The sequence below is a fragment of the Gopherus evgoodei genome, chromosome 7 (assembly GCF_007399415.2).
Source record: "Gopherus evgoodei ecotype Sinaloan lineage chromosome 7, rGopEvg1_v1.p, whole genome shotgun sequence".
In the NCBI taxonomy this organism is placed as follows: Eukaryota; Metazoa; Chordata; order Testudines; family Testudinidae; genus Gopherus; species Gopherus evgoodei.
In genome coordinates, this window is record NC_044328.1 from 28023903 (window position 1) to 28041754 (window position 17852).

At 44.6% G+C, this 17852-nt stretch overlaps 1 protein-coding gene across 21 annotated transcripts in view; it reads left to right on the plus strand.

Moving 5' to 3' along the window:
* The window catches only part of JAKMIP3 (Janus kinase and microtubule interacting protein 3), a 197999-nt gene that overhangs the window by 35099 nt on the left and 145048 nt on the right, over window positions 1-17852 (plus strand). For 18 of the 21 annotated variants that reach the window (XM_030570013.1, XM_030569991.1, XM_030569996.1 and 15 more), the window contains exon 2: window positions 8950-9111. The exons of the other annotated variants lie outside the window; for them this stretch is intronic. The gene's annotated coding sequence lies outside the window, so the exon portion shown is untranslated. The remainder of the gene's footprint in view (window positions 1-8949; window positions 9112-17852) is intronic. 21 annotated transcript variants of the gene reach the window in all.

Sequence of the window (17852 nt, forward strand, 5' to 3'; positions counted from 1 at the left end):
AATGACTTTTTTTCATCTGCATTCGGTGCAACATTTGCACCCAATTCTCATTTATATGGACATTGTTATAACAGTCCATGCTTTTGTGACATCTAGATTAGAGTACTGTTGACACATGTTTAGCTTGTGATCCACTATGACCCCCAGATCCCTTTCTGCAGCACTCCATCCTAGGCAGTCATTTCCTATTTGTATGTGTGCAACTAATTGTTCCTTCCTAAGTGGAGTACTTTGCATTTGTCCATACTGAATTTCATCTATTTTCTTCAGACCATTTCTCCAGATCATTTTGAATTTTAAGTCTAACCTCCACAGCCCTTGCAGTTCCTCCCAGCTTCATATCATTCACAAACTTTGTAAGTGTACTCCCTGTGCCATTACTTAAATCACTGTTGAAGATATTGAACAGAACTGGTCTCAGAACTGATCCTGTGAGAGCCCACTTGATATGTCCTTCCAGTTTGTCTGAGGACCACTGATAACTACTTTCTGTGAACAGTTTTCCAACCAGTTATGCACCTATCTCATAGTAACTCCATCTAGGTTGTATTTTCCTAGTTTGATTATGAGAAGGTCATGCAAGACAGTATCAAAAGCCTTACTAAAGTCAAGATTTACCACATCTAACACTTCCTCCCTATCTGCAAGGCTTGTTACTCTGTCAAAGGAAGCTATTAGGTTGGTTTGACATGATTTGTTCTTGACAAATCCATGCTGATTGTTTCTTATTACCTTATTATTTTACAGGTGTTTGCATATTGATTACTTAATTATTTGCTCCATTATCTTTCTGGATACTGAAGTTAAGGTGATTGGTTTGCAATTCCCTGGGTTGACCTTATTTCCCTTCTTATAGATGGGCACTATATTCTCCCTTTTCCAGTCCTCTGGAATCTCTCCTGTCTTCCATTATTTTCTAAGATAATTGCTGATGGCTCAGATGTCTCCTCAGTCAGGTCCTTGGGTATTCTAGGATGTATTTCATCAGGCCCTACTGACTTAAAGACATCTAACTAGTTTTAGTAATTTTTAACTTGTTCTTTCCCTATTTTAGTCTCTGATCCTACCTCATTTTCACTGGCATTCACTATATTAGACATACAGTCGTTATTAACCTCTTTGGTGAAAACTGAAACAAAAAAGTCATTTAACACTTCTGCCATTTCCACATTTTTTGTTATTGTTTTTGCCCCTTCATTGAATATTGAGCCTACCCTGTTCTTGGTCTTCCTCTTGCTTCTGAGGTTCTTGATCAATATCTTCATCAATGATTTCTTGTTACCCTTTATGTCTCTAGCTAGTTTAATGTTTTGTGCCTTGGCCTTTTTAATTTTGTCCCTATGTACTTGTGTTATTTGTTTATATTCATCCTTTGTAATATGACCTAATTTCCACTTTTTGTAGGACTCATTTCTGATTTTCACATCATTGAAGATCTCCTGGGTGAGCCAGGGTGGTCTCTTTCCATAGTTCCTGTCTTTCCTATGCTGTGGGATAGTTTTCTCTTGTGCCTTTATAATGTCTTTGAAAACCTGCCAACTCTCTTGAACTGTTTTTCCCCTTAGGCCTTGGCTACACTACAGAGTTGCAGCGCTGGTGAGGGGGTTACAGCGCTGCAACTTAGGATGTGTACACACTTGCACAGCACGGCCAGCGCTGCAACTCCCTGGTTGCAGCGCTGGCTGTACACCCGGTCGAGTCTCGGGTGTAGAGGATCCAGCGCTGGTGATCCAGCGCTGGTTAGCAAGTGTAGAAACCCACCAGCGTTTTTATTGACCTCCGTGGCATAAGTAGGTATCCCAGCATACCTTAGAAGCCTCTCTGGTAATCATGCAAACTCCACTGTCCTGGGCTCACCTGACCCCTCCTTTAAATGCCCCGGGAATTTTAAAAATCCCCTTCCTGTTTGCTCAGCCAGGTGTGGAGTGCAATTAATCAATCAATCAGCGACCATGCCTCCACACACCAAACGAGCCCCAGCATGGACCAATGAAGAGCTGCAGGACCTCATAAGTGTTTGGGGAGAGGAGGCTGTGCAAGCACAGCTGCGCTCCAGAAGGAGAAATTATGATACCTATGGGCAGATATCACAGTCCTTGCTGAGAAGGGGCCATGAACGGGACGCGTTGCAGTGCAGGGTCAAAATAAAAGAGCTGAGGAGTGCTTACTGCAAAGCTCGTGAGGGAAATCGCTGCTCAGGAGTTGCCCCCACAACCTGCCGTTTTTACCAGGAGCTGGATGCCATACTTGGGTGTGACCCCACTGCCAATCCGAGGAGCACGATGGAGAGTTCAGAGCAGGGAGAAGTGGGGGAGGGTGTAGAGGAAGCCGACAGTGAGGCTACTGGCGTGGAGGGAGACACCCCGGAGTCCCAGGAGGCATGCAGCCAGGAGCTCTTCTCAAGCCAGGAGGAGGCTAGCCAGTCACAGCAGCAGGAAGTTGATGGTGAGGAAGAAACTGAGGATCGTGCTCGGGGTAAGCAGATTTTTATGTTTTGGGAGAGGAGGGTTTGGATTATGGCTGCCTGCATGCATGCCTAAACGTGGAATAGCCTATTGATTTGCTCTATCACGTCTCTGTAATCTGCCTCGGTAATCTCTTGAAAAGTTGCAGCCAGAGCGTTTGCAATTTGCTTTCTCAAGTTGATCGGGAGAGCCACCGTGGTCCTTGTCCCGGTCAGGCTAACTCGTCCGATCCACTGTGCAGTGAGGGGTGGGGGGACCATGGCTGCACACAGGCAAGCTGCATAGGGGCCAGGGTTGTATCCACATTGCTGTAGAAGACCCTCCCTCTCTTCCCAGGTAACACGCAGCAGTGATATGTCTGGAAGTAGGAAACCCTGTTGAGAATTTAGGGATACTTGAGTGCAGGGCGCCAGGTTCGCGTTTCCCCAGCCCATTGCGCTCTGTTGTTTAGCCCCCCCCTCCAAGCACGTAGCCAGCCACGCGGTGCGCTCCGGTGTTATGCACCCCCCTCCCAGCAGGCATCCAGCACCGCGGTGCACTCCGGTGTTCCCCACCCCTCTCCCAGCACGTAGCTAGCCCCGCGGTGTGCTCCGGTGTTATGAACCCCCCTCCCAGCAGGCATCCAGCACCGCGGTGCGCTCCGGTGTTCCCCACCCCCCTCCCAGCACGTAGCAAGCCCTGTGGTGCGCTCCAGTGTTATGTACCCCCCTCCCAGCACGTAGCTAGCCCCGCGGTGCGCTCCAGTGTTATGCACCCCCCTCCCAGCACGTAGCTAGCCCTGCGGTGTGCTCCGGTGTTATGCACCCCCTCCAAGCACGTAGCTAGCCCCGCGGTGTGCTCCGGTGTTATGCACCCCCCTCCAAGCAGGCATCCAGCACCGCGGTGCGTTCCCCCCCCCTCACCAGCAGGACGGCATGAACGCGTACCAAAGCCCAACCCCCCCCTCCCCCCCAGCAGCTCGCCACCTTCCTGTTCACTACTGTCCCCTGTTCAGGACACCAGCTACCTCCTGTACCCATTGCAGATAAACCCCAGTGACCCATCGGTCAATTCCCACTCCCAAGGGGAACTCGGGGGAAAACCACTCACCCCATTGCTCGCCATGACTTTAGCTTCCCTGCCCTCTCTGTGTTATGTGAGGTATGTGAGAAGGATGCCACCAAAAGTCTAAAAAGTCCTTCACTGTGTGATAATAAACAATGTAGCCTCTGTGTATTACATGGTTCTATCTCTCTTTTTTCTAGTGACCTTGACTAATGCAGCCGGATCACCGGCCTCACGTAGATTGCAGAACTTGAGACGAAATCCCAGAAAATCAAAAGAGGAATTGATCAAATCAGTATTGAGTCACTACAACAGAGAAAGTAGGAAGACACAGGAATGGAGAGAGAAAATGTATGAATGGAGACAGAGTGTACATGAATGGAGGCAAACAGAAAGCAGGAGAAAGGAACTGTCTGCCAAAAAAACCACAAAGCAGATGATAAGCCTCCTGGCTCGCCAAACTGAGTCTTTCGAGTCTCTCGTAGCCATGCAGACAAATATGTACCGTTGTAACCCACAGCCCTCCCAAAGCCCTCTTTCTTGTTCCCCAGTATTTCCACAAAACAACTTTTTCCAGCAGCTAGTTTCTTATTACCTCCAGCTGCCCCAACACCTGTACGATCACCTACCAGCCCTGATAACTATAATTCTTACCCTGTTCACTCCACCCCCATTACTCTGCAGCATAGTAATCCTGAAGTGCAGCAGACATTGAATAGTGATCAAAATAGGACATATTCAAACCTGAGAATCTACAGTCCACCACCCCAACCCCCTTGCCTTTTATGTACTGTACTTTGAATAAAGGATTTTATGGCTTTTACAATACGTTTTATTATTGCATGAAGTGGTAAATATTGTACCCCAAGGTACAACAAAGCACATCAAATGCACCAAACATTACTGTTGGCTCTCAGCATCAAATTGCTCCCTTAAAGCATCCCTAATCCTTGAAGCCCTTTCCTGGGCCTCCCTATTAGCCCTGCTCTCTGGCTGAGCAAACTCATCCTCTAGGCGTCGAACCTCGGAGGTCCATTCCTCACTGAATCTTTCATCCTTCCCTTCACAAATATTATGGAGGGTACAGCACGCGGATATAACAGCGGAGATGCTGCTTTCCCCCAAATCTAGCTTCCCATCAAGACACCTCCAGCGGGCTTTCAAACGGCCAAAAGCACAATCTACAGTCATTCTGCATCGGCTCAGCCTGTAGTTGAACCGGTCCTTGCTCCTGTCAAGCTTCGCTGTATACGGTTTCATGAGCCATGGCATTAAGGGGTAAGCGGGGTCTCCAAGGATCACAGTGGGCATTTCGACGTCCCCTACTGTGATCTTGCGGTCTGGGAAAAAAGTCCCGGCCCTCAGCCTCCTGAACAGGGAACTGTTCCGAAAGATGCGTGCATCGTGCACCTTTCCAGGCCATCCGGAGTAAATGTCAGTGAAACGCCCACGGTGATCCACAAGCACTTGCAGAACCACGGAGAAATACCCCTTGCGATTAACGTACTCTGATGCCAGGTGGGGTGGTGACAGAATAGGAATATGCGTCCCATTTATTGCCCCTCCACAGTTAGGGAAACCCATTTCTGCAAAGCCATCCACAATGTCCTGCACGTTCCCAAGAGTCACAGTTCTTCTTAGCAGGGTGCGATTAATGGCTGTGCAAACTTGCATCAGCACCATTCCAACGGTGGACTTTCCCACTCCAAACTGGTTCGCCACCGATCGGTAGCTGTCTGGAGTTGCCAGCTTCCAGATTGCAATAGCCACCCGCTTCTCCACTGGCAGGGCAGCTCTCAATCTTGTGTCCCTGCGCCGCAGGGTACGGGTGAGCTCAGCACACAGTGCCATGAAAGTGGCTTTTCTCATCCGAAAGTTCTGCAGCCACTTGTCGTCATCCCAAGATTGCAGGACGATGTGATCCCACCACTGAGTGCTGGTTTCCCGAGCCCAAATGCACCGTTCCACGGTGCTGAGCACGTCTGTCACTGCCACAAGCAATTTAGTGTCTTCACCGTCAGGCGATTCAATATCATCGTCTGACTCCTCACTGTCACTGGCACTCTCACTTTGCAGCTGAAGGAATAGCTCCACTGCCATGCGTGATGTGCTGGCAACATTCATCAGCAAGGTCCTCAGCAGCTCAGGCTCCATTTATAACAAAAACCGCAAAAATCGCGCTGCAGAATCACAATGCCACCAAACTGCTCGGAATGTGTAGCAAAGCACCACAGGGCGTTGGAACAGGAAGCGGAAAGACCCGCACACTTCCTTCCCCTTCCCACAAGCCACAGCGCCAAAATGGGACGAGGTGCTCTGTGGGATAGCTGCCCACAATGCACCACTCCCAACAGCGCTGCAAGTGCTGTAAATGTGGCCACACTGCAGCGCTGGTTGCTGTAAGTGTGGCCACTCTGCAGCGCTGGCCCTACACAGCTGTACTAACACAGCTGTAACTACCAGCGCTGCAAAACTGTAAGTGTAGCCATACCCTTAGACTTGCTTCCCATGGGATCTTACCTACCAATTCCCTGAGCTTTCTAAAGTCTGCCTTCTTAATCCATTATCTTTATTGTGTTGTATTCCCTCCTACCATTCATTAGAATCCTGAGCTCTACCATTTCATGATCACTTTCACCTCAGCTGTCTTCCACTTTCAAATTCTCAACCAGTTCCTCACTATTTGTCAAAATCAAATCTAGACCAGCCCTCCCCCCTAGTAGTTTTCTCCACGTTCTGAACTAAAAAATTGTCTCCAATACATTCCAAGAACTTGTTGGGTAATCTGTGCCCTGCTGTATTGTTTTCCCAGCAGATGTGTGGGCAATTGAAGTTCCCAACCACCGCCAACTTCTGTGCTTTGGGTGATTTTGTTAGTTGTTTAAAAAAAGCCTCATCCACTTCTTCTTCCTGGTTAATCTTCTGTGTGATAGTTCTAGACAGCAGTCTGTAGTGGTCTAGTTTTTTGGTTTTTATTTGTTCTTCCTCTTGACTCTTATATTGTTGCTCAAGGTGAAAATTTAGCAATTTTGGGTTTGGTTTGTTTGCTCCACTTCCCAGGTGGCTAGAGCTGTTGAGCCTGGAGAGTGGTGAGCGTGTTTCCATTTGGAAACTCACCCTTCAACCCCCAACTCTGTCTCTTGCTAGTCCTTGGCTTAATGAAAGCATTAAACAAAACACGCCTCAAAAAAGGGATCATCGTTGCATTTGGAAATTTGTGAGACCACAATGTTAAAAATGAGTTAAAATTGCCCTGAGACATAGTCTTTTTGTTCCTTTTGAAAACTTAGAATGTTTTAAACATGGGTTTTTAGATTGGTTTCTGTGTTATGGACAGGAAGTGTTAAACCTGCTTATTGCTCTGCTGCGTGAGATTGCACAGAAGTTGGTATCTGAATATCAGCAAATTGACTGGAAAGGATGAAGCAGCCTCCAAAATCAGATCAGCTTTTAAAAAAATCAGATTATAGCTTTAAAATGTTCAGCTCTCTAGGTCTGGATATTGCACAGCCACCTACACAGAATAAAAATTACCCTGGCAAGGTCAGTAGTGACAAAACAATGCATCTACATATCCCCAGCCTTAACAATAACTTCAGTTATGTGCTTCAGACATAAGAAGGCTCTGTTTCATACCTCACTGAGCATTTCTTGTTCTTCTTTTTTATTTGCTTTAAGCATTTTTCTCATTTTTTGTTGAAGCTTTTCACTACTGGCAATATCAGCTCCATCACAGCAAGAGATATCAGCCTCTCTGCTTTGTCTCTTGGAGGAGGTTTATCATCTACCTTTAAAAAAAAATATTTTCTTTATGGGTAAAAACACACATTAAGAAACCTAACCAAATGAAAGGGACAGCGCATTCATATTTTATGCAAATATTGAGATTTTGAAGTGAAATAAGGGTGCAGTAAATGTGGGCCATTACTTATTCAATTTATATAATATGGGATTATAGGAAGGATGGGCTCAAAATTCCATTGGAATCAATAAGAGTTTTTCTGTTGACTACATTGGGCTTTGGATCAGTCCCTTTGTTTACAGGACTATGCTTTCCTTCTTTTAAACAATTCCTCAGTTATGCTCTGTGACTGAATATTATTAATCCAAACGACTGTTTTAAATGCGCAGCTACTTATTGGCATATGGCCGAGTATTGACCAAACATGGATTAGTGTGTATATTTAAACTACTATCACAATACACAACCTGCAACCCTGTAAGAAAACTTCAGATCTTCTGGAAAAAGCACATCTTATATGATCTTCTTTAGCATAATAGATACTTAGCCCTTTCATAGTGCTTTACATTTTTCAAAGCGCAGCAACCATTTGTATACAATGTCTGGCTCTCTAAATAAGAAACAGATTAATTTTAGCCTTTACAGCCCTTGTGCAGAAGGCTAATGCATGTTTGGTGATAATGGAAAGTGTTTTTGTGTACTCTGGAAATCCTAAGGAAAATATTTACTATTGAAATGCAATCAACATTAATAGAAGCATAACTGATTTGCTGCATAAGCACTTTGTGCAAACCATCGCAGGCAGTGGATTAAGCCCAGTTTGATAACACTGTTTTTTTCAGAACAAGTTCATACTTCAATGTTCATATCCATGCTACCAAGCTCTGTCCCAAATGCCTCTCTTTTTTGTTTTGTTCATTTTATTTCTAGAATTTAAGAATACATTTTATATTTGAATGACATATAATAAAGAATCAAGGTGAGTGAGGTAACATCTTTTATTGGACCAACTTCTGTTGGTGTGAGAGACAAACTTTCAAGCTTACTCATAGCTTTTCTTTAGGTCTGGGAAACTTGAGTGTCACTGTAGCAGAGGGGTAGCCATGTTAGTCTGGATCTGTAAAAGCAGTAAAGAATCCTGTGGCACCTTATAGACTAACAGACGTTTTGGAGCATGAGCTTTTGTGGGTGAATACCCACTTCGTCGTACCCACGAAAGCTCATGCTCCAAAACGTCTGTTAGTCTATAAGGTGCCACAGGATTCTTTGCTGCTTTTGAGTGTCACTGCTAAACGCAAGTTTGAACAGATGGCTTAGAACGAGTAGTTAACACATTTCAAGGGACCAGTTAAGGGGAAGTGGCCCATTAACACCCCTCCAGTCATATGGAGGAATGGAAGTGAGGGGGATGAAAAGGCAGCTGGGGGGGGCATTGTTAGTGAGTTACAGCCATAAATCCCTGAGTGAGAACAAGGTGGGTAGCAGGCACCAATATAGTACTGCTAGCAGTGTGAACTCCAACAGGGGCACATCTGGGAAGGTTGTAGTCACAGAGGTTGTAGTCACAGCTGTGTTCCCACCTCTACTCCTGCATACTAGCAAAATCCTTGGGAGCCATTCTTCTGCTCTATGCAAGCATAATGCCTCCAGCCACTGGCACTCAGGCAATGCACCTCCTTTTCCTTTCCCTTCCCCCAGTGCAGCTCTGGTTGCAAGGGCAGGTCTACACTACGGCAGGGATGACGCTCTGAGACTGGTCCACTGGCGGATGTTTTAGCGGATCTAGTAAAGACCTGCCAGATCAACAACAGATCGCTCTCCAGCCGACCCCCGTACTCTACCCCCAACGAGAAGAGTAAGGTAAGTCCCATTGACCTCTGCAGTAACTTGACGTAAGGTACATCAGCTCTAGCTATGTTGTTCAGGTAGCTGGAGTTGTGTAACATAGGTTGACTTACCATGGTAGACATAGCCTAAGAGCCTTAATGGAGCCCAATGTTTCCCAGTACACAAAAGCACTGGTATTAGCTTATACTTTTTATAGGTCTAAATACATTCTGTTTTTGAAGATGCAAACTTTGGCTATTCAGCTAAGGCTCCTGAGGAATTTTCCTTTTGGCCTACTAATAGACATATTAATGGTCTGATCCAAATCCTATTATACTCAAAAGTCTCCCATTGACTTGGATGGGAGTTCACTCAGGCCTTAAGGCATAGTGGCTAATTCAAAGCCCCTGAAGTTAGTGGAAAGCTGAGGACCTCAATGAGCTTTGAATCACACTGCAAAGGAACACTGCAGTTCAAAGTCACATCACTGCCTCCAACTAATTCACCCCCCTAGTTCTTTCACAAATGGACCATTAGCTGAACATATGCATTAGTGGTGGTTAAATTATGTGTTGACAATAAGTTATCCAACAAAACTAGCTCATTTCCCCCCCCTTCACAAATTGTTTGCAGATTCTGATTTATATAGAGTATTCACTATTTAAAGGGTTTTACAAAATAGTTTATGCAGACAAATTTCAGCCTGGTTGTGAGCTCTTTGCTTTGATTGTGTCTACTTCTGTTCAGTATTTATTATTCATGATGTATGATTGGTTACCTAAGAATATGACCTCCATTAATAACAGTGAAGCAAATTCAGCAGCTTTTCCTACACACACCCCTCAGAGAGAGAGAAAATTAGGACAACTCTAATATGTATTGTTAAATAAACATTCAGTACGCCACAGTTGTAGTATATAACGTTGCATTTGATTCCTATATTAGCCATCCTGAATGGAGTCCAGGAAGTTGTAAAAAGTATTTTCTGTTTTATGATACTAAAAAGAATGCCTTCAGGTTTCTATTAAATCTTTGTCATAATGTGAAATATATATAACAGGCATAGGTGTTCTATGTATTTGTAACCTTTCCAGTGAAAATGTAGTAGCACATTGTAATAAACTAAGGGCTTGTCTACATCAGAAAGTTGCAGCGCTGGTGAGGGAGTTACAGCGCTGCAACTTTGAGAGTGTCCACATCTGCAGGGCATCACCAGCGCTGCAACTCCCTGTTTGCAGCGCTGGCCGTACTCCCGTTTTGTCTCGGGTGTAGAGGATCCAGCGCTGGTGATCCAGCGCTGGTAATGCAATGTAGACACTCACCAGCGCTTTTCTTGACCTCCGTGGAAGGAGGAAGCCTCTGGTAATCAAGCTGGTTTCCTTTCCCGGTTTGCTCTCTCGGTCCCGGAGCCAGCCAGCAAACCGCGGGGAAGGAGACCTGCTTGCTCGGGGTTCCGGGACCGAGAGAGCAAACCGGGAACGCCGCGGTTTGCTCTCTCGGTCCCGGAGCCAGCCAGCAAACCGCGGGGAAGGAGACCTGCTTGCTCGGGGTTCCGGGACCGAGAGAGCAAACCGCGGCGAAGCTGGTTTCCTTTCCCGGTTTGCTCTCTCGGTCCCGGAGCCAGCCAGCAAACCGCGGGGAAGGAGACCTGCTTGCTCGGGGTTCCGGGACCGAGAGAGCAAACCGGGAACGCCGCGGTTTGCTCTCTCGGTCCCGGAGCCAGCCAGCAAACCGCGGGGAAGGAGACCTGCTTGCTCGGGGTTCCGGGACCGAGAGAGCAAACCGGGAAAGGAAACCAGCTTCGCCGCGGTTTGCTCTCTCGGTCCCGGAACCCCGAGCAAGCAGGTCTCCTTCCCCGCGGTTTGCTGGCTGGCTCCGGGACCGAGAGAGCAAACCGCGGCGTTCCCGGTTTGCTCTCTCGGTCCCGGAACCCCGAGCAAGCAGGTCTCCTTCCCCGCGGTTTGCTGGCTGGCTCCGGGACCGAGAGAGCAAACCGCGGCGTTCCCGGTTTGCTCTCTCGGTCCCGGAACCCCGAGCAAGCAGGTCTCCTTCCCTGCGGTTTGCTGGCTGGCTCCGGGACCGAGAGAGCAAACCGCGGCGAAGCTGGTTTCCTTTCCCGGTTTGCTCTCTCGGTCCCGGAACCCCCCTTGAAGCCGCCCAACAGCGCTGCAGTGTGGCCACATCTAACACCACTTGCAGCGCTGGTTGCTGTAAGTGTGGCCACTCTGCAGCGCTGGCCCTATACAGCTGTACTAATACAGCTGTAACAACCAGCGCTGCAAAATTTTAGATGTAGACATGGCCTAACTATTGATGAAGTTTTCTATATCCTTAGTATGGTTTATTAGTATTCAAAAAGTAACAGTTTGCCTGGGATATCATTGCTTGTGATGTGAAGTTTAGTCTCAGCTGTAAATATTGGCAGTGATTCTTTTTTCCATGGCTGCTCTTTTTTGTTAGCGGCGAGAACGTATAATACTATAATGCTCCCCTTTCTATGTCCAGTTTGGGATTTGCACACAACACCTTGATGAAATGCAGAGGCATTACTCTCAGGAAGAAGTATTGTATTGTGAGTACGGAACTGGGAGCCAGACAACCTGGGTTATATTTCTAGTTCTACCGCATGCTACCTGTGTGACCTTGGGTGAGGTACTTAGCCATTCGGTGCCACAGTTCATTGTCAATGAGACTTAGGCTCCCAAGTCACTAAAGTGCTACTGAAAATGTTATCTAATGTGTTTAGCGACAGGGAGAAAAAGGTTTTAATGAAGTTTTTTTGGTCAGACCCTTGTATGCTATCATGAAAACGTATATGTAAGTGTTCAGAAAATCAGTGTCATTGTTTAATTATTAGCCGGGTTATAAAGCAGAAGTAACTAGGTATAATTCATAAATGAAATATGTGAAACCTTGATGGAGGGTTAATCAATTAATGTAGTGAGCCAATCTTGAACTTTGAGAGACCAAGACAGAAATCATGCTCAGCAATCTATGTGCCAATGACTTGAAAGCCACAGTTTTTTTCCTACCTATTCTCATTTTGGTGTGTTAATCTCTAGGGCAGGAACTGGTCCGATATCAGTAGCTAGTCACTTAAATTAGCAATTAGACATAATGACATATCAGAATCTCCGCATACCTGAACCTATAATGTAGAGATCTTTCAGTATTTCTGCAAAACCTATGGGATTTATACCAGTTTGCTTAGTCGCTTCTCATGTGGCTTTGCTCCTGAGCCGTCTATCCACTTGTAAAACATCTTAATTCTTCATCTTCATTTCCTAGGGTAATAATAACATAACTTTTTACTCACATGTAATGTCTATAATAGTGCCTTATGATAACTAAACTTGTTTTTATAAAATGTAATAAATGTAAGTTTTACTGTTGATTTCTGCTCAGTACCATTGAGGATGCTGGTAGATCCTAAGGTACACGGTGCTCAGGAGAAGTTGTTGATATGACTTTGAATTGCTTATGATATATGGGATGGCCATCATATCTTATTCTTGGCTTCTGAAACTGTTGACAATAATAACATGCTTATTTTCATCTGTTGTGGTGACTATATGTTGTATCACTATCGTCTTTCCTTGCTCAGGTATTTTCTCTCCAGGCTTTATTTCCTTTGAAATGACAAAACCCTTTGAGTTGTCATCACCTTCCCAGTTTGTCTTAAAAGAATAGTATGAGTAGCTCATGGATCCGACCTAGTGATAACAAGAATTGCTTTTACTGAACTGTGTGCATCTCTGTTATTCCTTTTGACATTTCATCCCCAGCTTCCTGGTAAGGTTTTATGGACAAGTTATTAACCCCACAGACATGTATATGAAAACTGCAGGTTGTTTACTTCTGCCTGTTGTAAAGCTGCTGTTTAAATACTCTGTAACAGTATGTATAAATGATCCTCTTGATATAGTCTATTGTGCTTCTGCTATCTAACGTCTATTTATCTGTCAAATGTTCCAAATTCTGTTGGTTTATGATCTATTTTCCAGGCTTTTTAAAGTTATGATATGGTTTTTAAAAAATATTTATACTGTCTGAGATCTTTGAATGACAGGGGAAAGAGTCATAGATTTTAAGGCCAGATGGGACCATTAGGATCATCTAGTCTGATCTCCTGCATAGCAGAGGCCACAGAAGTTCACCTAGTGATTCCTGCTTCATTTCCAATGTTCATTAACCTCGCTGATGATGGACTGGGCTCATTATTCACTTCCTATGCCAAAAATCAGTTGTATTTTGTTAACTGAAGGTCAACTATTGATATACTGGCTTTAAGCAAATATTATTTATGAGGTTGAGTTGATTAGAAGGCAGATGAAATCATCTGAAGTTAGTTTGGGGTCTTGATATGTTCATCTGCCTAACCACCTTTTTCTCATCCAGTTTAAAATCCATCCTAAACTCTATCCCTCAGTTTTATCACATTATAAAATGGAATTACGTACACAACAGAAATGCATCAGCAAAGCGCTTTGCTGGAGTACAGTTAATTGCAGATATTTAATCTTGATTTATGAGCTCCCAGTTGCTCCCAGTTGTGTGAGCTGATGCCATCCCCTGATCGTGATACATTTTCTGATTGTTATAAATGGGGCTCAAAGTAGAATTGCGGTGTTTATAAAGTGTGCTTGGTTGAAAGGGTGACGTCAAGCACAACTATGCTGGAATAATTGAAGACCATTAAATTATTTTTTACAGGGAAATACAGTATAGTTCTACTGGTTTTGTTTTGTTTCTGCCTCACTTTAAAGTAAAAAACCAAAGTTATTATACTAATATTTTCATAACACTTCCATTTACATGTTCATGAGAAATTGCAGAAGTTTGAATGTTGACCATTGAAAGAAACCATGAGCTTGGTAAATGAACAACTATATTATGAGTCTTGACTCTGAACTAAGCACTGAATATAAAAAAGAACCTGGTGTTGGTATTGTGGAGGGATGTAAAGTTGATTTTGTACATTATGCAATAATACAAGGCTTGAAAAAAAATTAAGATGGTATTTAACTATCTTTTCACACTCACTCAAAGTAGCAGATTAATAGCTCTGGAGTTTGTAATCCTTTAACCCCAAAGCAAGTGTATTTTGTTGCACAGGCAGGAGCAATGTAGGCTTCCTCATATAGTTCCATCAATATGCTTCATTCCTGAATTGGAAAGTTCACTGGAACAGAGGAGAAGGGTCCTTTTTTGTTTTCCCAGCCTCTTAGCAGTTGCTGGAACCAGGGCCAGCTCTAGGTTTTTTGCCGCCCCAAGCAAAAAAAATTTTGGCTGCCCGCCCCCACCCCATCCCTGGGCTCTTACCCGCCACCCGCACCCCCTGCCGCCCCAGCCCTGGGCTATCTCTTCCCCCCCCCACACCCCCTGCCTCCCCAGCCCTGGGCTCTCTCTTCCCCCCCCCAAATCCTCCGCTGCCTGAGCCCTGGGCTCTCTCTCCCCCCCGCACACCCTGCCGCCTCAGCCCTGGGCTCCCCCACACCAGTGCTGACTCCACCCATTGCCCCCTTGCCTCTAGCTGGTCCAGCGCTGGCAGGGTCAGGGTAAGCTGCAGGGCTCCCAGGCCGCATCCCAGCCCAGGGTCCCTCCAGCCAGGGCTCTCGCCTCCAGGACCGTCCGGGACCCAGGAGGGCAGAATCGGGGGACCAGGCCAGCAGGGGGCTGAGGAGCCCCAGAGGGAGTGGTGCCCCAGAAAGCGAGACGCGGGCCCTGCACAGCAGCACCTTCACTCTATGGCCCCGCTGCTGCTGCTGCTTCTGGTCACCTTGCCACAGTCCCTGGGCAGCTCAGGCCACTTTGCCCAGCCCTAGCTGTGGCACTGGGGGGGCAGCCTCACTGCAGCACCTGCCGGAGGCTCCGTGCACCCCATGGGGCAGCTCCCAGCCCAAGTATCCCCCACTCAGATCCTGCCTGGCCCAGCCACAAGCTGCAGTGCTGCTCCCTCATGGTGCAAACCACAGCAGCCCCAAGGCATGCCCCATGCAGATGCACTGCAGCTGCCAGGGCCAGCTCCAGGCTTTTGCCACCGGAAGTAAAAAAAAAAAAAAAAAAAAAAGATGGCCCGAATGCCACCCTTAAAAATGTGCCACCCCAGGCACATGCTTGTTTTGCTGGTGCCTAGAGCCGGCCCTGGCTGGAACCCTGCTTAGGAGCAGCAGGAAGATTACTGCTGTCTGACTGGGACAGATGTGGTTTATTAGACACACTGATAGAGAGGACATGAGAATAGCAGTGTAGAGAAAAGAGCTAGGGTTTTGGATAGTCAGAGCTAGAGAGAAGAAGGCCATAGACAATCATACAGAGATGATTTAGGTAGGGGACTATTTAGATGCATGGCCTGTTACTTTGGAATAAGATTTTTATTAATAAACCAAGCCCCAAGGGGAAGAGTTTTTTCCTGAGTGTGTAGCTTTTCATTCACAGGTAGTTAAAGACTTTAGCAATTTATATCTACTTTGGGGATTGGAAGGTTAGTTTACTCTCTATGTCCATTCAAATTCTTGGCCTTTCTTCTGAGACTTTCAAGTGTGAAAACTGTGATGCTAGTTTATAAATGTGTGTATTTGTCTACTAAGAAGTGGACTGAGCATACCCCAAAATCTGTCAAACAGCAATGGCTTTCACTCACTCCCAATTTCAGCAAAAAAATTATTGCCAGTAACACTCCCCTGAGCCATCCAGTTCTTCAATGTCCAGTTTTCAGGATGAGTCATTTGGGAAAGTATTATTATTATTGAATAGATCTAAAAGCAAATGCTTTTTTAGCCACACTAAGGAGATCATTATTTATAAGCTCTTTCATAAATTGAATAAATCCAAAGTACTGAAATTTTATAGACAATGTTCTGCTAAATCCTGTCTTCAGTGTTCTGAAATTCAGCTGTGTTGTGTGTTCATGCTGAAAGGGGTTGGGGAGGTAAATTTAAATAGTTATTTAGGCCTGTTAATAACATACTTAAGAACAATTTCATAAAGAGCTTTTCGATCATCTAATGCCATCTGTGTTAAAGTTGATTATAGTTAATTATACAGGCATGAATTCCACAGTAAAATGGATGTCGTTGCTAGAACAGTTTGTTTGTGTTCAAGACAACAGGCTGACATAAAGTTAAACAGATGGAATTAGAGTCGGAGACACAGTCTGCTCTGAATTAATCTAATGTAAATGAAAGAATCAATTGCATTTCCTTCCTTTTTACTGTTCTGAGGGAAGGGCATAGTGAAATTGCTGAAAAGTTTAAGTAATGTTATATTTTCAGTCTCAGAATCTGTTTTTCTGTACATTATTCAAATGTGGCAATAACCACCACATCTTCCACTTGCATTTAATTTATTTGTATAGTATATACAAAATTCTCTTAATATTTTCCATTTCCTCGATTCTGTGTTGATTAGAATGAGTAACTATGTAGGCTATACCTCCATCTGAGTTACATAAAAAGCAACATTTGTTCTATGTTGGAAACTCATGCACAGAATAAATATATAAAGAATTTGTTATAAGAATTAAGATTATGCTCATGGTTTCATTAACAGTCTGATCAGGAAGGGTTAATCTGAACTATCTCTGGGGGATTAATCTTTTGAGTAAAATCCAGGTCATTCAGGATTGAGCATGTCTCTATTCAAGCTGTTGCTGAAATTGTACTAATCCGACACAAAAACTTTGGCTGGACTTTCATCAGAGGAAAATGACTACCATGTATCATTATGTTAACAATGCTTATGCAGATCTACCCAGGAAATGGGCATGGCAAATTTATTTCCTTTCTCTTCCATCCCCAATCAGAACTTTCAGGAGTTGAGGGGTTGGGGTGTTACATACTTAATGTTGCCCTGATTAGGCCATTTCCATCTGATCTTCACCTACTAATATTTCTTAGGTATTTCCAAAAAACCTAGAGCTAATATCATTTCCCTAAAACAACGCCACTGTGCCCACCTCTCCAAGGTCCAGGCATTTTTTTAAGGCACCAGGGATTCTCGTGACATATGAAATCACATTTCTTCATGAACAAAAGGTGCTTATTCAAGAAAACAACTATTAACTACAGACACTCAAATGGACTTCCATACATCTTGCCTCCTGGAGGAATATTGATGTGACGAGGGCCAAATATTTTTGTTCAGCAATGTTTTGAGTAATTGGTGAAGGGAGAAGAAGTTAGACATCATTTGAGCTATGAAATAAAACCTTTTTGTTTTTACTCTTCCATAACTCAGAAAGGGTCAAAGGATTTTCCTCAAATATGGAAAGCTTCAGCCTAAAGGGAGAATTTTTGAGACATTTCAGAGCATTTTAAATGGAAGACTATAACAGCATGGATAACCCTACCTAAAAGCAATAATAAGGTGTATATCTAGTGTATCTATCCAGGTAAAAAGAGCCAACCAGACTTTCACTTATCCATGAATTAATTTGATCCTAACATAGCTCAACAAAATGCAGTCATACATCAGGATAAAGGTTCATGAATCTCTCTTTCACATGCACACACACTTACTCACATTCACTCCTGTAAAAAAACCCTTTTTTTTTCTTCCAAGCGTACTGAACTTGGAGCCGTCGCCACCCCAAAATAGCTTTCACTGGGGCACTGTTCTCATAGACCATCTCAGTGACAGCGCAGGTCATGTCTTCTAAGAAGTTCATTGTGCTGTCCTAGTGTTTTGCACAAGCTCATACAGAATTTGTTCTCAACCTGAATGTTGTCTCCTGTAACTTAGCTGCTCTCTTATGCTTTAAACAGGTTGGATTA